At 42.3% G+C, this 27,060-nt stretch overlaps 1 protein-coding gene and 1 pseudogene across 1 annotated transcript in view; one reads left to right on the top strand and one right to left on the bottom strand.

The window, feature by feature from the left end:
- The window catches only part of tmem163a (transmembrane protein 163a), a 185,536-nt gene that overhangs the window by 98,451 nt on the left and 60,025 nt on the right, over positions 1 to 27,060 (bottom strand). The window lies entirely within an intron of this gene.
- Positions 20,984 to 21,073, top strand: LOC144504164 (small nucleolar RNA U3; annotated as a pseudogene).

The following is a 27,060-nucleotide window of genomic DNA, read 5'->3' as shown; positions in this document are numbered from 1 at the left end:
GCTACACGTCTTATTAATGATATTGCAGAGACAAAGTGACTGATTATTAATTTAAATGAGAGTCACACGTGACTCCTTTCGAAATGTAGTTCAAGCTTTAACTAAAAAACAGGCCTGGCATTTCCTCAAATGTTATTTCCTGAAACTGAATGGAGTAACCTTTGCATATAAATTACCAATGTGTTACCCAGAACTCCAAATTCTTCATCTGGAAAGAATCAAACAAAAATTTAGAAAGAATGAATTCTCCTCTAATTGTGACAAATGTTAACCAAACAGGCATCGATTCTTGCTTCATGAAGCATTAGGGTTATGGAGCAGTCAGATTTCAGCTGTGTTTAGGATGTATTGTTGATTGAAGATCTGTTACCACTGCATCTACTGTACGAAGGCAAACCAATATATTTTAACCAACCGACAAGTTCCCTAAAGTATCACATTTGCTATTCCAACAATTACTGGGCAATGCAGCAACTATTTTATAATATATTTGCACATTGCTGGTGTTGTGTACATCAAAACGATGGAGGGGCTGATTAATTTGACAAGTGAGCAGAACTGTATTTGGTATCTGCAAAGCCCATGTTGAGAAGGCTACATGATCAAATTATTTTTGTATTTGTTCTAGCAACCTGCACAAATCACCTGCAGGTTCTGTAAACTGTTCTTAAAATAGAATGATCAGATTGTCTGCAATCTCGGTGTTGAGTTTCTGAACAGTTTACAATCAATATTAACAAAATAAAAGTAGCAATTAGATTGCATTAAAAATGCATTGACTGGATGTACACTGAATTACACACAGATTGTCACATTTCTATTATGGTGGACTCACTTTCACATTGCAGAAAACATTTATTTATTACATGGAAGATCAGGGAGTGGAACTATTACAAGTGTTTTCCAGACTGCATGCAGCATTTCACTCCACTGCGATATTGAAGAATAATGCGATAACTGGCAGATACTAAACACTATTGAATTTAATACTGTGTGTCGGTTCCTGCAATTGAATCAAGTGTTCAGGGCTTATTCATGCATTAACCTAACAGACTGCAGGTGGGAATCTTTACCGGATATTCCTGCTCGATTTTGTATCTCAGTACAGAGGGAAAATTTTGGTTAGTCCTTGGACATGCCAACCCGACAACAACATTTTAAATTTTAAAATTGCATAAAAATCTTACAGCAAGATATCAGCCAATGAGAAAAGAGTTCTTCTTCTAGTGAGGTTTCACCCCAACACTGGAAAACCCAGCAAGGGAGGTTAAATAAAGCAGTAGGTGAGGTCTTGGTCAGACACACTGCCCCAATTTTCGTGTGCTTCTCAACCACTATCCCACCCAATTTCAGATGGGATTGTGGTGAAATTATTCCCACCTCTCAATATTCCTGCATGAATTCCTTAATTTAAAAAGAACAAGATTCATTGTAGATGCAGATAACTTAAGATTCTTAATATATTGCCTTAAATGGTACTCAACGCTAAATTATGCCACAATGAGCTTTCTCTAACTGGTTAATCTTCTAGTATAAATATAATAATGCAGTAATGACAGGTTGTTTCAACATGCTCAGGTCAGAAAGAGAATCGAGCTACATTACAAAAAGGACATGATTTAAATAAATTATTTGAGCAATGCCATTTTGGCCAGGATCCTTCTGGCCTGCTGCGCTGTTCAAACATTACGTCGGTCACGAGTTTCCCAAGCGCTTTTTTCTAGCGCAATCAGCTCTGCACTGGAAATCGGCGCGGAGTTGATTATCATATTTAAATCAGAATTGGGGATCGGGGCTGGCAGAGGGAGGTCCGGTAGGCCAGCGATTGGGTGGGGATGGGGGGTTGCGGGGCTGGCCAGCGATTGGGGGTGAACGATCGGAGGCCAGCGATCGGGGGGCCGGCAATGGGGGAGCCACTGCACATGCGCTGATCTCCGCACTGCTGGCCTCTTGGGAACAGGCCCGCCCAACACTTTTCACGCTGAGGCACTCTGCAATGTTCAGCATGTCGGATATTCATTCTGGTAAGTAAGCCCAATCAACGGGTGGAAAATTCTCCCTTTTTCCTGCCTGTTGGGCACTTAGTTTCTTTTGGGAGAATCCCAGCCTTTATCTCAGTTTCCATTTTAAATCTATGTGGTTTATAAAAGTATTTAGATTATTGCCTTGCAATCACTCCTTACTAATGATTGTTTCTTTGCAATCATATATGTGTTGAATCCAGGATTAACTGATACTTCCAATCCATGGCATAGTAGGCACTTTTTTATCCATGACAATGTTGTTCCACAGAAACCAAGCAGCCTTGTCAGAATGCAGCAACACAATTGATTGGCACAATACAACTATGAGTTCATCTTTTCCAGTACAAAAAGGAGTCAACACCTGGGCGGCAAATATAATTTATAATGTGGAACAGTGACTTTTATAATAATGTAATTATTAATGTAATTATTCTTGATATGATAAAAAGATGTACTCGCAGTCCTGTGGCAATGATCACTGATCTATGTTGTTATCTCACTCTGCTATTACTGATAGATAGTGCTCAGTGCTTGATCAAAAACTGAATCCTTTCTAAATGTGTGTGATCAGAAAAGGAATCCTATCTCTCTATGTGTGTGATCAGGAAAGGAATTCTTGCTGCCTCAGTTTGCCTGTTTTCAAACTTTTCTTTAGTCTCTTTATCCTCTGTCTTCCTTCTCTCCTGATCCAATTTTCGTTCATGATTCCGCCTCTCCACATCTGTGACATGCCTTGATTTGTCGTATGTTTATACTTCTGACCTGGTTCCTGTCAACTTTTTGCCATTCGCTTTCTTCAACCACTTCAACAAAATCAGTCAATCAGTCCGAATTACAAAACAGGCCCGACATGTTTAAAAGCATCAAGCGAGCATTGCCAGCAATTAGTGCTTCAATTAAAAGCTGAACATTTAGCAATAACTAATGCATTGAAGGAAAGACATATCTGAAAAAAATCCTTCACATAGATTCACATTACTTGCAAATTCTATGAACACATGTGCATTTCTAAACAAAGACTTGCTATTGGCAAGTTATTTGCTTTGCTGATTTGACCTGGTGCTGAGAAATGCCTGGCTTTCTGCGACCTATGTTCCAGCATTGAGGTTGACACCTAAGAAACTCTGGAAACATAGTTTACACTTACTAATGCTAAGTCGGCAGCTGAAACTTTAATCTTAGAAGAAACTGTTAAATCCACTCTGTAAGTCACTCACACTTCCAGTTTATTAATCATTTCCGTTGAATCAGATGTTGTCCTGTTTCTTTTTCAGTATTTGAAATACTTTAAACCATGGGGATAATTTAATTTCAGTCTAGGAAGTGGGATGAGTAATAGTAATCACCTCCTGCATGGTCCCATTGAGACAGGCTGCATGCAAACCCATGTTCTGAATGGTTGCATGCCAGAGAGGGGGGCCAGCAATATCAATGGCTAGCATGTGTTGCAATTAGCCTGAACTTTTTAATGGCACCTTACTCCTTTTAAAGGGAATCTGCTCTCATTTCACAAATGTTGCTGCAATTATCTGCGGATGATTTGGAGTGAAGCAAAAGCACAAAGTGGAGCGGCAAGTAAGAGAGAGGGTCCCCAGGTTTTCTGATGCAGAGCTGGAGGCATGGTGCAGAGAGGAGGTGCATTGACCACAGCCGTGTAGTCAATGATTAGCCCTCGTCACCCAATAGCCATCCTTTGGTGTGCCAAGGTGGCTTGAATACAGCTGGTACAATGAACTGAATGAAGACATCATGATACCAGGATACCAGGCATTCACTTGCATGATTTTGTGTGTGTGACCACATACCAGCTGGAAGCTGGGTGAGTGGATCCCTGTGGGTTGCAGAACATCTCAGAGTTGATGCGCAACACCCACAAATAACAGGCGTGTGGTCAATGGCATTCTGCGCTATGGGGAAGCCTGTAATCTTCATGAAGCCATGTGGTTACACCACTCATTTATCTCTGGCAAGAGGGAATGGAATTAGTCAGCTCTCATTGAATAGAAAGCTTCAGTGAGCTCACTTATGAAACAATAAAAAGCAAACAGCAAGATGTTGCAAATATCTCCAGCTCCCGCCTGGAACCCAACACATAAAAACACTCATTATTGCTGTCACCTTCACAGCTGCTGGCAATGCAGTCCTTACCCTGCTCTGAGGTTGCAGTTCTGGCTGCAGTAGCTGAATTTCAGTGGCAAATCTTTATTGCTAGTTTGAGGCCTACTTTACTTACAACATGGACAAAATTTGTGTCCTCCCTTCTTTGGTGGAACTTTTGGAGGCAAGGCACTTCACCTTCCAACCTTTGTTCCGTCAAAATCTTGAGCAGATTGCTCAAAGTAATCCTCAAACTAGTTGATGCAAACTGCACCAGCACTTTTCAGCCATGAGAATTCCTTTTGCGTATGTAGCATCAAGATTTTTCAGAGCATTTTTGGAAAATTGTTCAGGTCCTTATCTCAGACTCACAATCATCCAAATTCTGTTGTTTGTTAGTGGTCAGCCTATTTTCCTGATTTGAATGAAAGGCTTGACATACGAGGAGCGTTTGAGAAATCTGGGTCTGTACTCAATAGAGTTTAGAAGGCTAAGGGTATCTCATTGAAACTTACAGAATACTGATGGGTAGGTTCTTGATTGGTACAGGGAAAAGGTGGGAGAATGGGGTTGAGAAACATATAAGCCATGGTCAAATGGCAGAGCAGACTCAATGGGCCAAATGGCCTAATTCTGCTCTTATATCTTACGGCCTCATGGGCATGTAGAAGCACTACCTAGCTCCAGCCATGACACAACAATCTTCATTCTGAGCTTTTCTTTGTAATAATTGTAACAAAGAATTTTTGTAGTCCAATTTGAAGGTCTGGAGTGCTGTAGAAACACCAAAAGAGAGCTAAATATTAAAGCAAATTAAATTTTGCATTCACAACTGCTAAGGGAAAAAATTCTTTAACAATATAAAGAACTGCAAGGCTTGAACATTACTATTCGGATGACAAGAAACAACCTTGAGGATTCTGTCATTTTTCCTATCTAAATATTCATGGTCTTTTTGGAACTCTGTACAATATTAATGAAAATTGAATCATAGAAAGAATTTTGGCTTTAAGCTGTTCAAATATTAATATCCCTGATTTTGCAACAGTAATAAGTGTGAGCTGCAAGCAAGAGGAAGCATATAAAATATGTAAGAAACAGAAAAAAATCTGTTGACAAAGCTAGAGTACCCTGGATGTCAAAGGATATTGATGAGAAAATAAAGAAAGGAAGCATAAGATGCATGCTGGAATAATAATGGCAATAGAAATGGGGAAGAGTATCTCAAATGTAGGAAAGAGGCTAAGGCTGGTGTAAGGAAGGATAAGAGGAAGTATAAGGAAAAGATGGCAGGCTACACTAAAATAAATAGTGAAATGTTCTTTAAACATATTAATGGTAAAAAATTAATAAAGGATATAGTGGGGCCCATAGGGGACAAGCAGGATAAACTGCTCACTGAAGCGGAGGGTATGGCAGGGGTACTAAATGAATACTTTGCTTCTGTCTTTACCAAGTTAGAAGATGGTGACAATGGCCCTGTTGAAAATGTGGGTGTTGAGCAACTGAACAGTATAGTGATAGATAAGGGAGAGGTACTAAAATGTCTGGCAGCATTCCTGGTAGAAAAGTCACCAGGGCCGGATGGGATTGCTGAGAGAGGTAAGGGAGCAAATTGCAGAACCATTGATAGAAACTTTCCAGGTCTCTCTGAACACAGACTGGTCCTGGGAGATTGGAGGACTGAAAATGTGATGCTGTTGTTTAAGAAAGGTGTGATGTGGAGATGCCGGCGTTGGACTGGGGTAAACACAGTAAGAAGTTTAACAACACCAGGTTAAAGTCCAACAGGTTTATTTGGTAGCAAAAGCCACACAAGCTTTAAGAAAGGGGCAGAGGGCAACCCAGAAAACTATACACCTGTCAGCTTGACATCAATAATGGAAAAACTAATGGAGGCCATAATACAGGATAAGATAAATATACACTTAGAGAAAAGTAAGTTAATTCTAGACAGTCAACATGGCTTTCTCAAGGGCAGATCACGTTTGACAAATTTAATTGAATTATTTTCCAAGGTGAAACAGGCAGTGGATGAGGATAGTGCCATGGATGTTGTATATTTGGAACTTCAGAAAGCATTTGATACGGTGCCACATGGCATGTTGGTTAGCAAATTAGAAATGTTTGGGATTGACGGGTCTTTGGCAACATGGATTAGAATTTGGCTAAGAGATAGGAAACAGAGTGTAAGGATAGATGGGCATTTCTCAGACAGGAGACGAGTTGAAAGTGGCATTCCCCAGGGATCAGTGTTGGGGATCTTGCTTTTTCTGATTTAGACAAATGATTTAGAGATGGGTGTTGAGGGCAAAAGTTCTAAATTTGCAGATGATACTAAAGCTAGGAAGGATAGTGAATTGTGAGGATGGCGCCGAACGACATCATAGAATCCTTGCAGTGCAGAAGAGGCCATTTGGTCTGCACTGACTCTCTAACAGAGCATCTTACCCAGGCCCTCTCCCCCACCCTGTCCCCATAACTTCACACATTCCCCATGGTTAATCCATCTAACCGACACATCTTTGGACAAAAAGGGGTAATTTACCATGGCCCATCAACCTAACCTGCACCTCTTTGGACTGTGGGTGGTAACCTGAGCACCTGGAGGTAACCCACGCAGACACAGGGAGAATGTGCAAACTCTGTACAGACAGACACCCAAGGCGGAATTGAACCTGGGTCCCTGCAGCTTTGAGGTAGCAGTGTTAACCGCTGTACTACCATGCCGAGGAACATTGGCAAGTTGGCCAAATGGGTAAGCACCTGGCAGATGAATTTCAATGCAGTGAAATGTGAGTTAATACATTTTGATAGAAGAAACATGGGGAGACAATATAGGCTCAACTCTGAGGGGAATACAGGAGCAGAGAGACCGCGAGTTCAAGTGCCTAACTCTCTAAAGCTGTCCAGGCCAGTTGAAACAGTTGTTAAGAAGGTTTATAGGATCCTTGGGTTTATAAATAGAGGCATAGAGTATAAAAGCAAGAAAGTGATGTTACACCTCTACAAATCATTAGTCAGACCACATTTTGAGTATTGTGTTCAGTCTGGGCACCTTTAAGGACACATGTTAAAGCCTTAGCGCCCTAAAGCAAAGGAGATTTACTCGAATGAAACCAGGAATGAGGAATTTTAGGCGGCACGGTAGCACAGTGGTTAGCACTGCTGCTTCACAGCTCCAGGGACCTGGGTTCGATTCCCGGCTTGGGTCACTGTCTGTGTGGAGTTTGCACATTCTTCCTGTGTCTGCGTGGGTTTCCTCCGGGTGCTCCGGTTTCCTCCCACAGTCCAAAGATGTGCGGGTTAGGTTAATTGGCCATTCTAAATTGCCCCTTAGTGTCCCGGGATGCATAGGTTTGAGGGATTAGCGGGTAAATATGTAGGGATATGGGGACAGTGCCTGGGTGGGATCGTGGTCGATGCAGACTCGATGGGCCGAATGGCCTCTTTCTGCACTGTAGTGTTTCTATGATTTCTAGATACAAAGAAAGATGATAGAAATTGGGCTTATTCTCCTTGCAGCAGAGAAGATTCACCAGATTCACCAGAATGGTGAACAACTTTGACAGGGTAAGGAAGGAAATTCTGTTTCCACTAGTTGGTATGCCAAGGGGGGGGGTCACAATTTCAAGATGGTCAGCAAGAGAGCTAGGAGAGAGACGGGGAGAAATATCTTTACTCAGAGAGTTGTTGGGATTTGGAATGCTCAGCCCGGGAGAGCTGGATACATATCTGAAAGTGATTAATTTAGAGGGCAACGGAGATAGGGCTGGAGAATGGGCCTGGTTGGGTAGCTCTTTTGGGAGCTGGTGGAGACATGATGGGCTGAATGGCCTCCTTCTGTGCTGTAGTACTCTATGATTCTACAAATCTAACAAAGTTCACTCATTTCAGCAGTTGCTAATTCAATAAAAGCTGAGTATTTCACTGTTTTTAATAAAAGCAATTCTGCAACAATGCAGAAAAAACTTTTTTTTTATTTGTTCATGGGATATGTACGTCGCTGGCTAGGCCAGCATATATTGCACAATCCCTAATTAATCTTGAGACGGTGGTGGTGAAATGCCTTCTTGAATCGCTGCAGTCAAGTGGTGTAGCTACACCCACAGTGCTGTAAGGGAGGGAGTTCCAGGATTTTGACCCAGCAACAATGAAGGATTGTCAATATATTTCCAAGGCAGAATGGTGTGTGTCTTAGAGAGCAACATTGTGAGTGGTGGTGTTTCCATCAACTACCATTGTCCTTCGAGGTGGCAGAGATTGTGGGTGAGGAAGATGTTGCCTAAGGAGCCTTGGTAAGTTGCTGAAGTGCATCTTGCAGATGGTACACACTTCTGCCACTGTGCATCAGTGCTGGAGGAAGTGAATATTTAAAGTGGTAGATGGGGGTGCCAATCAAGCAGTCTACTTTGTACTAGATGGTGTGGAACTCTGAGTGTTGTTGGAGCTTCACTCATCCAGGCAGTGGACAGTATTCCATTATACTCCTGACTTGTGCCTTATAGATGGTAGACAGACTTAGGCGAGTCACTCGTCACAGAATTCCTAGCCTCAAACATGCTCTTGTAGCCACAGTATTTATATGGCTGGTCCAGATCAGTTTCTGGTCAATGGAAACCCCCAGAATGTTGATAGTGGGGATTCAGTGATGCTGATGCCAGTGAATGGAAAGGGGAGATGGTTAGATTCTCTCTTGTGGTCATTGCCGGGCACTTAGAAACATAGAAACTAGAAACAGGAGGAGGCCATTCAGCTCTTCGAGCCTGCTCCATCATTCATTTTGTTCATGGCTGATCATCTAATTCAATATCCTGATCCCCCCAGCCTCCCATATCCCTTTATCCCTTTAGCCCCAAGAGCTATAACTATTTTTTTCTTGAAAACAGACAACGTTTTGGCCTCAACTACATTCGATGGTAGTGAATTCCACACATTCACCACCCTCTGGGTGAAGAAATTTCTCCTCACCTCAGTTCTAAAAGGTTTACCCCTTATACTCAAACTATGATCCCTAGTTCTGGACTCCCCCACCATTGGGAACATTCTTTCTGAATTTACCCTGTCTATATGCGCTTGTGAGCATATTAGTCATGATGGCCACAGAATGCAAATTATTGATCTGCAGTTCTGTAAAGACATATGCTTCAGATGTGCCATACAAGTGCACAAAATGGCATTTGGAAGCAGCACAAAGAAGAATTAGAAGGGGTCATTTTCAACACACATCACCTGGTGGAGTGATACACCCAGTAACTGTGGAACCTGCCTGACCTTCATTCATTTGAAATCAATGGAATGGAAAACCAACAGTCTGCATAAAAAGTAGGTACTGCCCAGGTGGCCAAGTTGAAAATGACCCACATGGGAATTGAAGCACAGGCGCCTTTTTTTGTAGCTGATAAGTTTAGTACTAATGACAAACCAAATTGTTCCTGGAAAAACAGGAACTGAATGCATCATGTTAAAAAGATTTCTTATTTTAAAAACTGAGTTGAAAAACTTGAAGAAGCAAAAGTAATGCACTGAGGCTCCATTTTAAAAAGCAACATATTATTACAAAGTGGGCCCATACAATCAGCTCACGTATGAATTTTATTTAACTTCCCAAATCAAGTGAAACTCAAGTGAATTTATCCAAGTTTATTTTCCATATTATTTATCATTAAACATTCACTTTCCAGCAAATTTTGCCGTGGTCCCACAATGCTCCACGGAGGATTCAATCGTTTCCATCTGCATTTACCTTTATAAAAGTGTCTCTTTTGATAATTTGATTGTTTTATGCTTCTAAATGAGAATATTGCAGATTAAACCCCCATGGCACAACTTGAACACATATTGCTGCTTCCGTGAACTTCTAAAGAAGTTGACTGTTACGATTTGAGCTTATTCCAAAGTTTTCTTCCCCATGCCCATGACAAAAGTTTGCTTATATAATCAAATGTTCACTCACTGAGCTGAAAGATGCCCTTATATGCAAAGTAATATGGCTACAAGCTGAATACTTCTATGTCAAAAATCAGAAGTGGCCTGACTTTGCATGTAAAATTTCCAATGGTTCAAGGTGTTGGCGATAAGGGGGGGGGGGGGGGGGGGGGGGGGGGGGGGGGGCGGGCGGCGGCCTCATTGAAGATAGAGACGGGGATAAGCTCCTTATATCAGAACAACTGAGTCCCATCTCCTAACAACCAGCAGAGCAGAAAAAAAGTCATCAATCAGAATTTGCCTGAGAGAGGCACTCTCTCGTGGGGAAGGATAGTGATTGCATGTAGTTATAGTCAACTTTAAAGTCTCATCAAAAAAGAGTGAGTTTTAAAAGTTCAAGCTCTGAATAGCCCACTGTATCACAATGCATTTATTGGCAGCCATTTTAAAATCAACTTTTGATCATTGAACAAACCATACTGTTTAATGTTCCTTAAGTACATAGCTTCCTAAAGTACTCTACAGCCAATTAATTATTTTTGAAGTCAGTGTTTTTACAGAGGCAAGCCTTGTGGGTTTATTTTCATATTTGTTGATGCCGTCTTTTTTCCCATTTCTATCTTATAATCCACTTGGCTGTGAGTATGAAAGCTATCGCAATTTCTTTTTATATTCTCTGTCTAGAGTCAAAGTGAAACAGAGATATGGAAATATAACTGGCCCAGAAAGTGCACCCACCTCCGCTCTCCCTGCACAGCAAGGTTTCCATAGTACCATGAATCAAATGATCCAAATTATGGGATCCTCTTGTTTACCTCCAGCAAGGGAAAGCGGAAGAAACCCACAAAAAGAGTGTTTACTGGCAGAATTCAGGTAAAAGATTGCTTTCCTAGTGTGGGAGGATAGGAAATAGTTATCTCAATGGCAGGTCTGTAGGTATACAGATGGTTGTTGAACCAGCGCCAGGTGCAGTCGGTTCACAGAACAAATAATGAGCACCCAGGGCAAAGATATAGTTGATAAAATTTAAAGTAGAATCGTGAATTATTTGAAGTAAATCACACTTCGATAGTATTAAAGCTGTCATAACTGTTTGAGGGAACAGATTAGTACTTGTGTACCATCTGGCACATATTACATATTGAAATGCATAATAGTGAGAATTCAGTTCTTCACACAGTAATCTAATCCAATATGTAATAACCTAACGTTGTCCTATTGAAAGCTAATCTAAAGATAGTAACATGGAATACAACAGTGAATTTTGATATGCTTCAGCCCAACTTTGTTTCCAGCAATGATCCAGAAGAGTTTTGGAACAATTTCCTGCTGAATAACTCGGCTTTAGTTAAGCCTGACTGAAATATGTAAGAAAATCACCAATACAATTTAAGTAATCATTTCCATTAGAGCACCTCCCCACATTCCCTGTTTACCTCTGCATCTGCACTAGCTTTAGAGTCAGATCTTTCGTATTCTCAGAATGATCTGTTAACCTGAGCACCCTGCCATCACATTCTAGGCATATTGCCAAGCCAGCTCATCAATTCTAAAGATCTGGTGGGAACATTACATGCTTTGCATTAAAGAGTTCTGCAAACATCCTTGGCTAACATCTAATTCCATTCCAGCAATTTACAGTTTTGGTTCCAAAGTTTCTGCTCACAAAATAACTTTCATACAGAAATAATGAAGCAGAACACAATATACTACGTACAATTATCCTATGCACTATCACTGTCCAAAACAAAAGACAAGCAAAAGAAAACATAATTTCTCTTCATGGCTTACTGCATTTTAAAGCATTTGCAGTAAAATCGGGCTTAAATTTGTATGAATTTGATGAGATATTGCAATGGCCCTTGTAAACTGGTAGGTGGTGGTGTTCCTATGCATCTGATAATGAGACCTAATTTGGTCCAGCACAAGTCCACGCAGGTCCAATCTGCAAAGAGGAAATCAGCAATATGCCTACCTTTGGCAAGTATTGGCAATTTGGCAATTGATGCAAATTATGAAGGCTGGGTACAGTATGTGGAGCATTTGCAATATATTTTCCAGGTTAATGGAATAGAGGGGAAGGATAAGAAGGAAGTTATATTGCTTACTGTGTGTGGGACCCAGACACATAATTTGATCAGAAGCTTAACTTCTCCAGATGCTCCTGATCCCAATTTGTTCCCAGCTTGTGGAATTAGTAAAAAGAGCATTAACATCCTAAGCTCTCAGTAATATTGCATGGGTACAAATTTAATTCAATGGAAAGAGCCCCAGAAGAGACCACTGCAGTCTTTGTAATAAGGTTAAGATGAATAGCGGAGTGCTGTGAGTTTGGTTCAACGTTGAATGACATGCTGAGGGACCGTTTGGCATGCAGTGTAAACAATACGACAATGCAGAAAAGGCTACTGGCAGAGTCAGAAGTAACTTTTTAAAAAGTGCTGGAAGTGGCTTAGCAATGGTAAGTGTAGAGAAGGGGGACCCTGGAGCTGCAAAATGTACAGAGTGGTAAGGTCCACCAGGTTTGGCAAAAAGTTGCTAGCAACAGTGGCACCAAGAAACCCACTTGGGTCAGACCCCACTTGGAGTACTGTGCTCAGTTCTGGTCGCCTCATTACAGGAAGGATGTGGAAAAGATTGAAAGGGTGCAGAGGAGATTTACAAGGATGTTGCCTGGATTGAGTGGCATGCCTTATGAGGATAGGCTGAGGGAGCTCGGTCTTTTCTCCTTGGAGAGACGTAGGATGAGAGGAGACCTAATAGAGGTGTATAAGATGTTGAGAGGCATAGATCGGGTGGACTCTCGGAGGCTTTTTCCCAGGGTGGAAATGGCTGCTACGAGAGGACACAGGTTTAAGGTGCTGGGGGGTAGGTACAGGGGAAATGTTAGGGGGAAGTTTTTCACACAGAGGGTGGTGGGCGAGTGGAATCGGCTGCCGTCAGTGGTGGTGGAGGCAAACTCAATAGGGTCTTTTAAGAGACTCCTGGATGAGTACATGGGACTTAATAGGATGGAGGGTTATAGGTAGGCCTAAAAGGTAGGGATATGTTCGGCACAACTTGTGGGGCCGAAGGGCCTGTTTTGTGCTGTAGTTTTCTATGTTTCTATGTAAGAGTGAAGGTGTTGGTTTAAGTAAAGAGAGAAGCATTGAAGCTGAAAGAATTCAAAAGTATAGGAAGTACAGTCAACAGCCTGGGAGTAATGTAGACTGCCACCAATACGAGGAGAAGAGCCAATTCAGAGAAGGGGGCACGTGGGAGAAGAGGGCATGAAAGGCACAAGTGCAGAGACAGGCAGGGCCTGCCCAGTACAAGCAGGGTAAATAATCCAGCTCAAGGACATAAAATGGAGAAGCCACTTTCTGGAAAGTGAACTAAACATTTTGTCAATGAATAACATAGTGGGCAAGGTAGCCCCAATTACAGTGGTGTTATTGGTGAATGACCATCCACTGAGGGTGGGGATGGATATGGAGGCCTCAGCCACGGTCATTGGAGAACAAACATACCAGTATCTCCAAGGAGGGCTCCAACTTCCTGAGATTGAAGAACACCGCAGCCAAGCTAGCCACATACACTGGAGAAGATATCTGAATGGTAGGAATGACCATGACTCCTATAAGCTGCAGGCAGCAGTCTGCTCAGCTACTGTTGATTGTGGTTTCGGGCCAAGGAACAAGTTTAATTGGACCTGACTGGCTTCAGGAGATCAAGTTAAACTGGATGGAATTTTTTCAAATGTAGAAGAGGACTTACCTGAAGTCCTCAGAAGATACCAAAAAATATTTCAAGAGTTGGGGAAGATCAAAGATTTAAAGGCAAAGATCCATGTTGATCCTGAAGTTCACCCGAGATATTATAGGGCTAGACCTGTGACCTACTCATTACTTGAAAATGGTAAAACAGTGCTTAGATGTTTTGAAGACTTGGGCATTATTAAGCCCGTGCAATTCCCAGAGTGGGCAACACCTATCTTACCAGTAATCAAACCAGACAAGATCGTCCAGAAATGTGGAGACTACAAGCTGACGGTAAACCAGGCTGCGAAGCTGGATAGCTACCTCATCCCTAAAATAGAGGATCTGTATGCAAAGTTAGCTGTGAGTCTAACATATACCAAGCTGGACATGAGCCTTGCTTACAAACAATTAGAACTGGACAACACATTGAGAGAGTACAGCACCATCAACACGCACAAATAGTTACATCAGTGTACACATTTACCATATAGAGTCTCGGTGGCTTGTGCCATTTTTCAACATATAACGGAGAGTTTGCAGGATTTAACTAGAGTTGTTTATCTAGACAATGTTTTGATAACAGGATCCACTGAAGACGAGCATTTAGCCAATCTGGACAAAGTCTTGAAGAGATTTCAAAATGCATGAGTATGCCTGAAAAGAGAAAAGTGCAGCTTCCAAGTGAATAAAGTGGCTTATCTAGTTTATAGCGTGAATGAACAGGAGCTACATCCTATGGAGGAAAAGTGAGAGCCATTCAGATAGCACTGGCCCCTGGGAACAACTCAGACCTCAAGTCCTTTCTTGGGCTAGTCAACAACTACAGGCGGTTCCTTCCAAATCTATAAACATTGGGGGCCCATTTGCACATTCCATTGAAGAAACAACAGAGGAAGATGCTGGAAAACACCACAGAAGGAGGCTTTCAACCAAGTAAAACAAGCACTTCAATCATCATGCCTGTTAGTACATTTTGACCCTGTAAAAAAGTTGGTTCTTACTTTTGAAGCATCCCCGTATGGGGTGAGAGCTTTGTTATCCCATAGGATGGATGATGGGTCAGACAGACCCATCACATACGTAGCAATAGCCCTTTCAGATGCAGATAAAGGGTATTCTTAAATTGAAAAGGAAGTCCTAGCCATGATTTACGACATAAAAAATTATGAATATGTCTATGGAAGACATTTCACTGTCATAACAGATCACAAGCTTCTGTTAGGGCTTTTTAAGGAAGACAAAGCAATTCCCCTGATTGCCTCACTAGAATACAACAATGGGCTCGCAGAACACGCCGTACAAACCTTCAAGCTGGCATGAAGAAATTATCATCGACGTCGCTTGAAACAAAGTTAGCAAGATTCCCGATTGCTTACAGGGCCACCCCGCATTCAATCACTGGAATAGCTCCTGCTGAGTTGTTGCTGGGTCGGAGTTTGAGGACCCTGACAGTTCCAAGTTTGGTGGGGAGGGTGGCGTCAAGGCACAGTATGCAGAAAAGATTAATCAAGAGTTGAGAGAACATTTGAGATAGATGATCCAGTATTTGTAAAAACATTTTGGGAACAGATCAAGTTGGGTCGCAGGTGGCCAGAACCGGCCCAGTATCCTACGGGGTGGAATTCAGGACAAAATTCTAAAGAAACACTTATATCATTGAAGAGGATAAGAGTCATCTCAAGGGCAAGTGTTGCAGCCTACTCCAATTTTGCCTGTTCATTATGTTGTCCTTGGTCAAAGGAGTGAAGGGGTAAGTCAGCCTGTTGCAGAGTCGACTGTTGATCCCAGTGAAACCCCGAAATAGTGAAAAATGATGTGCCTGTACAAGAAGAGAGTCGGGCTCAAGAAAGTTCAATCTGTTGTTGAATCACAAACGTCACTCCCAGAGAAAGAAAAAGCCCCCCAACAGACTGAGTTTCTGATGTGTTAAAAATATATATTTTTGTTAATGTTGCGTAAATAATTGAACTTTTTCAAGATATTGTGTAATAAGCGACTTAAAAGGGGAGGAATCTAGTAACGAGCCCCTTTAAGGGGGCTGGACAGTCATGTGACCCGATCACTCAATGGAGTGGGAGCACACGAATCCTGAGCTTGGGTTTTTACCATCAGAATTGACCCGAGAAGAAGCATATTGAAGCACTCTGTGCATGGTCTGAGTTAGTTAACAAATTGTTATTGTTAACCTGGTGGTCACCAATAATTACGCTTAGAACAGATACCCTTGTCCTTCTTGTTGGCACAGATCCCTGGTTTGGAAGATGCTGTATAAGGAACATTGGTGAGTTGCTGCAGTACATCTAGTAGATGGTACGCACTGCTGCCACTGTGCATTGGTGGTGGAGGGAGGGAATGTTGAAAGAGGCGAATGGGATGCTAATCAAGTAAGTTAGAACCATAGAACCATAGAAAATTACAGCTCAGAAACAGGCCTTTTGGCCCTTCTTGTCTGTGCTGAACCATTTTATGCCTAGTCCCACTGACCTGCACTTGGACCATATCCCTCCACACCCCTCTCATCCATGAACCCGTCCAAGTTTTTCTTAAATGTTAAAAGTGACCCCGCATTTACCACTTTATCCGGCAGCTCATTCCACACTCCCGCCACTCTCTGCGTGAAGAAGCCCCCCCTAATATTCCCTTTAAACTTTTCTCCTTTCACCCTTAACCCATGCCCTCTGGTTTTTTTCTCCCCTAGCCTCAGCGGAAAAAGCCTGCTTGCATTCACTCTATCTATACCCATCAAAATCTTATACACCTCTATCAAATCTCCCCTCAATCTTCTACGCTCCAGGGAATAAAGTCCCAACCTATTCAATCTCTCTCTGTAACTCAGCTTCTCAAGTCTCGGCAACATCCTTGTGAACCATCTCTGCACTCTTTCAATCTTATTTACATCCTTCCTGTAACTAGGTGACCAAAACTGTACACAATACTCCAAATTCGGCCTCACCAATGCCTTATATAACCTTACCATAACACTCCAACTTTTATACTCGAGACTCCAATTTATAAAGGCCAATGTACCAAAGGCACTCTTTACGACCCTATCCACCTGTGACGTCACTTTTAAGGAATTCTGTACCTGTATTCCCAGATCCCTCTGTTCAACTGCACTCTTCAGAGTCCTACCATTTACCCTGTACGTTCTTCTTTGGTTTGTCCTTCCAAAGTGCAATATCTCACACTTGTTGCTTTGTCCTGGATGGTGTCAAGATTCTTGAGTGTTGTTGAAGTTGCAATCATGCATGGATGTGGACAGTAATCCATTACACTTCTGATGTGTGCCTTGTAGATTGTGAACAGGCTTTGGAAAAAATGCCACGGATCTTTTGTGACTTCCTGAGAAGCCAGACTGATCCTCAGTTTGATGTCTCATCCAAAAGATAGCACAACAGTGCAGCACTTCCTCAGTTCTGCACTGGATTGACAGCCTATATTTTTGTGCCCAAGTCTTTTAAGTTGAACTTAAACACTCAGCCTTTTGATGCAGAGGTAAGAGCGCTACTAACTGAGTCATGGCAGGCACACAAATGCTTTTCTAATAATCTAATGGCAAGATGTCTGAAAGAGAACAGAAGCTGCACAAAATCTTTACAAACTTGAAATAAGACACCCATAGGAATGCATCAATTGCTTCCAGAGTAACGAGCTGGATAAGATTTGGAGAGCAGTGCTTGAAACAGCTGGAAGATGGTTGCCAAGTTCCACTTTGTGAAAATGGACTAGACACGATCCACTTCTAGCACGGCCCAAATGTGCCGCATAATGTGGCCACAGCCCTTATTTTGTATGCTTCAGTTTTCCTTCAAACTATTACTGCAGGTGCAACAACCATAAATCTTTCTTTAGTGCTTCATAAACATCCAAAAGTCATTGAGGCTTTGCAAAGTACATTTTGGCACCAAATTATAGCAGCAAGAGATTCAGGCAACAAGACTTTCTGTTTTGATTATTGACAGTTTTCCAAGAGCACTTGGCATCATTGAAATGCACACATATGCTTACTTAAGCTAAGCATGGTCAAGCAGAAATAGAAAAATCAATATGTAGAACAATGTTTGATGCTGGTCTGAATGGTCCACCATGATAACACCAGGTCATCTGAGAGCCCCTATGAGTTTTGTATCATACAATATTCCAACATTCAAGATCCTTTCCAGGGACAGCCTTTCTTTTTGTAGGTTTACAGAAGCCTAATTATGTCTTCTGCTGAAATCTATATATAGAGATATTTTTCAGCAGTTGTCAGTGGATAAATCAGGAGCAGAAACCCCAATTGATTCCACTCTTCCTTAGCCTAAGCAGCTGTAATATCCATCATGCTGAGTCAGGCAATCTTAGCACCAGACACTGATGACGGGGCACTGTTCTGATCCGCACACAAACTGCATTGGCATTTAATGTTAATATACGCTAGTCACTCCACACTTGCAGTCAGTGTCAGACCAAAACCCAGATGAATGCACAGCACACAGCAAAATAATATTCCCAAAGGACAAATACAAGCAGTCACAAGGCAGTTATAGTCTTGACAGTAAGTGTTAGAAAAACCTATACTGAGGGGAAATCAGCTCGTAGCCATTTATTTATCCGCTATAAATGTTCATGATTGGAAGTTGGATTGCTAGTCTAAAAAGAACTTCTTACATGACACCAATCCAATCTTCCCGATTAAACGGTCAAACGTAATGTTTGATGTTCCTTGCAAAGAGACAACAAAGTCATACTTTGACTTGAATTCAGAAATCAGTTATTAAGTACACAAGACTTGGAACAATAGTGTGATTTATTGCATTTTAAATATGCGGATTTCAGAGTAAATGGAAGTGAAATTCAATTTCGGCAGGTAACAAGAAGCATGGTGCAGGGAGCGGGGTGTTGGTGGTGGTGGTGGTAGCAACTCAGCCCTCTATTGCCACCCTGTCCAAGTGTCAGTAGAAGTGTATAATAAATCCATTACCATCTTTTCAGTGTCTCAGCTGCAGTTGAGTTTCTCTCCAATCTTTAAAATATAAACTCAGTTGGAGTTAATTTTATATCCTGGAAGGGAACGGGGTCTCGCGATCAATCGTACATCAGACACAACAGCATTGCATTCCACTGTCCAAATTCCCAATCAATGTGATCTAGACATTGGCAGGAAGTAACTGTCCAGCTGTTAAATTCAGGTGGCAGGAGATGCTCTGCCCTAGACCAAATCCCTGACACAAAGAAAGTTTTTCAGAGATCATGGATGGTGGGGAGGAGGTGACGATGGTACAGTGGTTAGCACTGCTGTCTCACAGCACCAGGGACCCGGGTTCAATTCCGGCCTTGGGTGATTGTCTGGAGTTTGCATGTTCTCCCCATGTCTGCGTGGGCTTCCTCTGGATGCTCCAGTTTCCTCCCACAATCTAAAGATGTACAGGTTAGGTGGATTGGCCATGCTAAACTTCCCCATAGTGTCTAAAGATGTGTAGGTTAAGTAGATTAGACATGGTAAATGCGTGGGGTTATGAGCATAGGGCGGCCCACCTCTGTAAGATGCTCTTTCAGAGGGTCAGGGCAGACTTGATGGGCTGAATGGATTCCTTCTGCATTGATTCTATGAAGTGGAAGGGAAGACTGGGGGATGCCACGGTGTATTTGTGTGGTCCAGAGAGGCACTACTGATCCTCCTGGCCACTAGGACGTTTTGTAAAAAATACTTTACTGGACCTCGATCAACTACCCAACATCTTTGATTGCAGTCAAGCATCAGCACTCTTACCAGCCGCCATTTAAAAATGCACTTGGCCAGAAGTAGCAAGTGGATAAAGCCCTACTCCATCTTTACTGTGGTGGAGGGGGGAGAGAGCAGAATGGTACTGTGGTCAAACTTCTCCCTTTGTTGCAACTTGGAGATTGACCTTTCCCATTGCCAAAGGCTTTGAAATGGATCAACTTCCACTGAACGAATCTTGTGATTAAAGGCACTAGATGTGTTTTATTTGACTTTAATGAACAGCAGCTGCAGTCAATTACAATATCTGGAGCCAATAGACCAGTGCATTGTTACCACTCCCTACAGATCCCACTATTATTCTGTTGTGTTCTAAGCAGTATGCCATCTTTGGCATGTAAAATAAACCAACAGCATTATTAGAGCCATCAGGCCTGCAATTTTCTGACTTTCCATCAATAACATAGCAATTATGTGGGAGAAAAATATTTTACAGTAAAGAGCAAAATCTGCGAGGAGGGGAGTATTAATTTGGCGCCATTTAAATCACTCCAAAATGTGATTATTAAACCCTGTTTAAATATCTAATTATTATAATGACGTGCTTTCCAAACCGGGGTAATGATCTTCTAAATTGAGGGTTACCCAATTCCCAATGATACCTGTTTCGGTACTTTATGGGATTTTTTTTTGTCCCCTCCTTTCCAGCTGGCTCCTTACAAATAATCTTTCAAATCCTCATTAAAGTGATAGCTTCCCAAAGCTCTCCTTATTCCACTGCTCATTTCCGAAGTGATCTACGGAGCAGATATTAAAGTGCAGTACTACACATACAAGTAGTTTCTGCCTCTAAAGTTGACCTGAATCATGGGCAAAACTTTCAGTCATCAGAAATATGAACTCAGTCAGAATACGCCCAACCCAGAGAAGGAATTCACTAATCTGTCCCGCTAAAAACAAACACCTTCATGATAATAGCAGCATTATGTCCAAAAGAATAATTTATTAAGTGCCAAATTTTAAACCGAAGATTGGTGAAGATTTTGAAAGGAATCCCATAATCCTCAAGTCCAATCATGAAACAGGAGAAGAGGGATGTTTTCCGATAAATCTTCATTCATTAGAAAGTAGAAGTAACTCTGTATACATCACAATAGAATTACTGAGAGTTCTTCATTCACTAGATTTTATGAATAATATCGTACCAGAACAACTTCACAGGTTAACAACAACTTATATTATAGAGCACCTTTAACGCAATGAAGCTTCCCAAGGCGCTCACAGCAGTGTTATCAAGGACCTGTGGCAGAACACCAACAAAACAGCCCAGAATCAGCAGCTGGTTGATGAACCCACATTGGAAATCCCAGGCATGGCATGGCAAATGGGTCAAACTGAACAGCTTCCGCACTGGGTTGGACCCTGCTGCAACACCGTGACTCACTCCTGCAGCAACTGGTGAAGTGCAAATCAGGGTACATATAATCAACAAGACGATACTTTTAGGGATCATTTCTATAGTTTTTTACTTGAGAAATGTGAGAAGTCTACAAGATTATGAGGGACATGGACAGAGTGGATAGACAGAAGCTTTTTCCCAGGGTGGAAGAGTCAATTACTCGGGGCATAGGTTTAAGGTGCGAGGGGCAAGGTTTGAAGGAGATGTACAAAGCAGGTTTTTTTATATAGAGGGTGGTCGGTGCCTGGAACTCGCTGCCGGGGGAGGTAGTGGAAGCAGAAATGATAGTGACTTTTAAGGGGCGTCTTGACAAATACATGAATAGGATGGGAATAGAGGGATATGGTCCCCAGAAGGATTGGGGGCTTTAAGTTCAGTTGGGCAGCATAGTCAGTGCAGGCTTGGAGGGCCGAAGGGCCTGTTCCCTGTGCTGTAATTTTCTTTGTTCTTTGTTTGTTCAATTGCCCTGGCCTGTGCTTCAGTGGGTAGTCCCACTGTCCTACACCAGGCTGATGAGGAAACTGCCAACTGGCTGAAGAATTTCAAATTTGACATCTAGTTGTTCTGCAGTAGTAGTGTTGTAATAGTAGTAGCTGTGTCAAACAAATGTTATGATGTGGAGATGCCGTCTTTGGACTCGGATGGGCTCAGTAAGAAGTTTCGCAACACCAGGTTAAAGTCCTACAGGTTTATTTGGAATCACGAGCTTTCAGAGCGCTGCTCCTTCATCAGGTGAGTCAAACAAATGTTGTCACCGAGTGACATAGAGAGCTCTGAGGGCTTTTTTAGTAGAAGTAGTTTGGTCAAAGAGATTGATTTAGAGGAAGATTTTAAAGGAGATAAGAGAAGTAGAAAGATGGAGAGGTTTAGGGAGGGAACTTCAGAGCTTCGGGCCTCAACAGCTAACATTACAGCTGCCAATGCCTGAGCAAATAAAATCAGCTATATTCATGAGGCCAGGGATTGAGGATTGTGTCACAGAGGGCTGTGAGATCAGAAAAAACTACAGAGTTAGGGAGGGAGGCTTGGCCATGAAGAGATATCAAAACACGCTTGAGCACTTTAAAACTGAAGCTTTGCTTAACTGGGTGTCAATGCAGGGCAGCAAGCACAGGGGTGATAGGAGAATGGGGCTGAGTGTGAGCTGGGCCAGCAATGGAAGACAAGTTTACAGAAGGTCAACTGTGGGAGGCTGGCTACAACTGGCTTGATACATGAAAATAGGCAAAGGCAGCTGCACCCAGCTGGACAATAATGGAGGCGCTGGAGAAGGATAGTGTGATCATCTGTGTCAAAGGCTGCAGATCAGTCATGGCGAAGTGTTGGGTTCCCAAAGACTGGCAACCCAAAACTTCTAACAAACATTACTTTATTCACTAGCTGTGCAGCTACTCCAAGCTTGTACTCTAATCGCACTCTGGGGAGGACTCCCGTGCTCCCATTATGTGACCCTTTAGTGGCCACGTCATCACTTGACCACTTGGTGTACAGGTCAAGAAGGACGCGGAGTAAGAAGGGCGATGAGTAATAGTGGCATTTGTGATGTTATAAGAGCCGTTTTGGTACCAAAGCCATGGCAGAAACCTGATTGGATGAATTCAAACATGGACTTCTAGGAAAGATAACCATGGATTTGAGAGACAACAACATATTCATAAAGTTTGGAGATGAAAGGGGGTTGGAGATGAGACCAGAAGGGTTGATTATGGAATGAGAGGGGAAATGAGGCAGGTTTGAAGAAGTGGGGGACAGTAGAGAGAGAACTGTTAACATTATCAGCTAATGTAGAAGCCAGGAAGGGAAGTTGGGTTCATAAAAGCAGAAAATGTTGAAAATACTCAGCAGGTCAGGCAGCATCTGTGCAGAGAGAAACGCTTTGCAGATCCCTGTGTATCACAACAGTTTTTGTTTCAGATTTTCTGTTTTTATTTCAGATTTCCAGCATCTGCAATATTTTAGTGTTGTATAAGGGAAGTTGGATGGTCAGTAGTTTAGTGCGATTAGGATCAATGAGGGAGGAAACACGTTTTGATGGACAAGACGCGCACAGAAAGGGTCTGAGGAAAGAAATTGGAAAAAGACTGGAGTTCAGGAAAATCTTATAGAAAGTTTGGCCTGGTGGGAAATAGAGGGAGATGGTGGTGTCGTGGTAATGTCACTAGACCAGTCACCCAAAGACCCAGACAGAGGCAGATTTACAATGGAACAGATAGGCCAGAATGTTACCACCATTCACACCGGTGGGATTTTCCCATCCTGCTGCAGTGAACGGAGATTTGGCTAGGCGCCAAATTCTCCGACTTCGTTGCAGTGGGAGCGTGGTGTGAACAGCCGGTAAGATCACGTCCATAGTGATTAGGTACAGGTCTCCAATAGGGGGGGGCCCCACGCCGGGCTAACGTACTGGGCATCCAATTACACTGTGTTTGCTGGTGATAGGTTCAATGAGCCTATCAGCAGCAAATGCAGGGTGAAATCTGACTCTGATTGGTGAGTCTGCAAGGCAGGAAAATTGGTTAACTTGAGGTGTGCGCACACGTGAGACTATGAGGAGAGGAGAGAGAGAGGCTGCTACAGGCTTGCGAATCAAGCCACAAGGAGCCGAGCAGGTGAGCAAGCTTGTGCCAGGCGCCAGCACTAGTGGACACTATCCAACAGTAACAAGTGCATGAAGCATGACTGCTGAATCTAGCCCTGAGATTAGCCATTGAGCAGGCAAGGCAAGCAGGTGGCCAGAAATGAAGGTGAGCGCCGGGCTTCATGAACTGTAAATCCACTTCTGGTCCCAGGCTCATTATCTGGAGACACTGGTTCAAATCTCATCGTGACTGGTGGACTTTAAATTAAATTAAGTATATCTGGAACATAAAGCTGGCCTCAGTAATGGTGTTTATGAAACTGCCATCAATTACCATAAAAATAATGTCCTTTAGGGAAGTATACATGTGGCTCCAGATCCACAGCAATGCAGTTGACTCTTAACCACGTTCTGAAAGGACCTAGCGAGCCACTCAGTATAAAGGCAATGAGGAATGGGTAACAAATGCTGGCTGTGCCAGTCATGCCCACATTCCATCAAAGAATAAAAAAATGACAGTGGCAGCTGATGGTTTCGATCTCAGTGACAACAAATTCTTTATCGTTGATGTTAGAGAGGATGGAGGAGGCGGGGAAGTCGGGGTTAAGAAGACAGTCTGGAATAGGGAAAAGAAGCTGGGAATTTCGGGATGGTTCTTGAACCATCTAAATGGAAAGGGAGCAAGGTGGAGAGATCTCCCTCTAAGCCTTCTCAAAGGCATAGCCTCAGATTTTGCAAAATTATTTTTATAGCCCAAAAAGGAGTCAAACCTACCTACAATATCAATAATAGCAGGAACAGAGGCATTTAGTTTAGACGCAAACAGTAAAACATCATCCACATATAATGTGATCTTATGTTGCTTTCTATCACTAGACAACCCAAATACTTAAAAGTTTATTTATTAGTGTCACAAGTAGGCTTACGTTAACATTGCAATGAAGTTACTGTGAAAATCCCCTCGTTGCCACACACTCCAGCCTATTCGGGTACATTGAGGGAGAATTTAGCATGGCCAATCCATCTAACCTGCACATCTTTTTGACTGTGGGAGGAAACCGGAGCACCCAAAGAAAACGCACACAGACACAAGGAGAACATGCAGATTCCACACACAGTCACCTAAGCCGGGAATTGAACCCGGGTCCTTGGTGCTGTGAGGCAATTGTGCCATCTGCATACTGAAGGATTATGTCTAATTGCCTCTGCTAAGGGTTCAATTGCTATTGCAAACAACATCAAGGATAATGGGCAACCCTGCCTTGTCCCTCGCTGAAGACTAAAATGATCAGATCTATAACCGTTAGTAAGAACTGCCACCAGTGGACTTTTTTAAAGCACATGTATCCACTTAACAAACTCCTCTCCCAGCCCAAATTTCTGCAGCCTGTAGAACAAATAATTCAACTTCACCCGATCAAAAGCTTTCTCTGCATTAAATGAGATCACTAAGCTATCTGTCGCCTGCTTTTGGAAGACCTGAATAATATTTAGACCATAAGAGACCGTAAGATATAGGAGCAGAATTAGGCCATTTGGCCCATAGAGTCTGCTCCGCCATTCAATCATGGCTGATGTGATTCTCATCCCCAATCTCCTGCCTTCTCCCGTAACTCTTGATCCCCTTATTGATCAAGAACCTATCCAGCTCTGAATTAAAGACACTCAATGACCTGGCCTCCACAGCCATCTTGTGGCAATGAGTTCTACAGATTCACCACTCTCTGGCTGAAGAAATTCCTCCTTATCTCAGTTTTGAAGGAGTGTCCCTTCACTCTGAGGTTGTGCCCTCGAGTTCTAGTCTCTCCCACTAGTGGAAACATCCTCTCCACATCCACTTTATCTGTGCGTCTCAGTATTCTGTAAATTTCAATTTGATCCCACTTCAGCCTTTGAGTATAGACACGGACTCCTTAACCGCTCCTCATATGACAAACCCTTCATTTCTGGGATCATTCTTGTGAACCTCCTCTGGACCCCTTCCAAGTCCAGCACATCCTTCCTTAGGTATGGAACCCAAAACTGCTCACAATATTCTAAATGGGGTGTGACCAGAGCCTTATACAGCCTCAGCAGTTCATCCCATCTCTTGTATTCTAGCCCTCTAGAAATGAATGCTAACATTGAATTTGCCTTCCTAACTGCCAACTGAACCCGCATGTTAACCTTAAGAGAGTCCTGAACCAGGACTCTCTTAAGGTTAATAACCTCTGAACATTGTTACACAAATTCATGCCCTTTATGAATCCAGTCTGATCGCCCTGGATAATCAAGGAAAGGATATTTTCGATATGCAACATCAATATTTTAGACAACAATTTCAAATCTAAATTCCAGAATGAAATTATAGGCCTATACGATGTACATCCCTCAGGATTCTTGCCTGTCTTCAAAACTAACTAGATATTCGCTTCTCGAAGCAAATGAGGTAGCAGAGCTGCTTCAAATGAATGATTATGCATACTGATCAGACGATCTATTCGCAAGTCTTTAAATTCCTTGTTAAATTCCCAAAACCATCAGGCCCAAGAGCCTTACCAGACTGGAGATAGCTTAAGGCAACAACCACTTCCCCTTTAGAAATAGGGGCATTTAGGGTCCTTAGAAATTGTTGAGAGTTTAAATGAAAAGAAATGTTTCATTATTTACTAGTGCATCTCCAAACTGATCTGTTTTATATAAATTAGCAAGAAGCTTTTAAAGGCCTTATTAATATCCCCTATCTTAATTATTCTATTACCCTTAGAATCTAGCATGGAGCAAACAGCCCTAGAGTCTACCTTCTTCTTAGTAAGGGGAGCCAAATAGTTACTTGGTTTATTTCCAAACTCATGTAGTTTTTGTTTGGCAAACTTTATACTCTTCTCAGCATGTTGAGTCAGCAATGAGTCCAGTGCCATTTGGATTGCATTAATTTCTTTCAGCATTGAGTGGCTAGGATTCTTACCATACTCCCTCTCTGTTTCAGCCAATTTTACTTCAAACTGGCGCTGTTACACCAGCACTCTACGCCTTTTGCTGGCCATATATGAAATGACTGAACCCCTTGCAAAAGCCTTACAGGTTTCCCACAGGATTGAGGGGCTTACTTCAGAGAGAGAATTGACTGAGTAGAAGAGATCAAATTCAGCCTTAAAGTAGGAGATAAAGTTATGATCCTTAAGCAGCGATGCATTAAATCTCCAAGATCTAGACCGAGGATGAATCTTCTTGAATAAAAATTCCAGGAAGACAGGGACGTGATCAGAGATCACAATACTATCGATGGAGATGGAGACCACCGAGTGTAATATTGCTTTTGGCATGAAAAAAATAATTACATTGCTAATTATTTCTTCACATACCAATGCCTTTGCCTGTTGAGTAGGAGGATTCCTAGTTATGGGAAGTTTGTCCATCAAAGAATTAAGATGACAGTTGAAGTCCCCACCTATGGAGGAATCTGTTGATGGAAATTCAGCAAAATCCATAAGGACTTTAGTAACAAAGTCAGGTGAATAATGTAGGGGGGCCATAGGCGGCCATTATCA

The sequence above is a fragment of the Mustelus asterias genome, chromosome 14 (assembly GCF_964213995.1).
Source record: "Mustelus asterias chromosome 14, sMusAst1.hap1.1, whole genome shotgun sequence".
Lineage (NCBI taxonomy): Eukaryota > Metazoa > Chordata > Chondrichthyes > Carcharhiniformes > Triakidae > Mustelus > Mustelus asterias.
The sequence above is the reverse complement of the archived record's forward strand: the minus strand, read 5'-3'. Positions and strand labels throughout refer to the sequence as shown.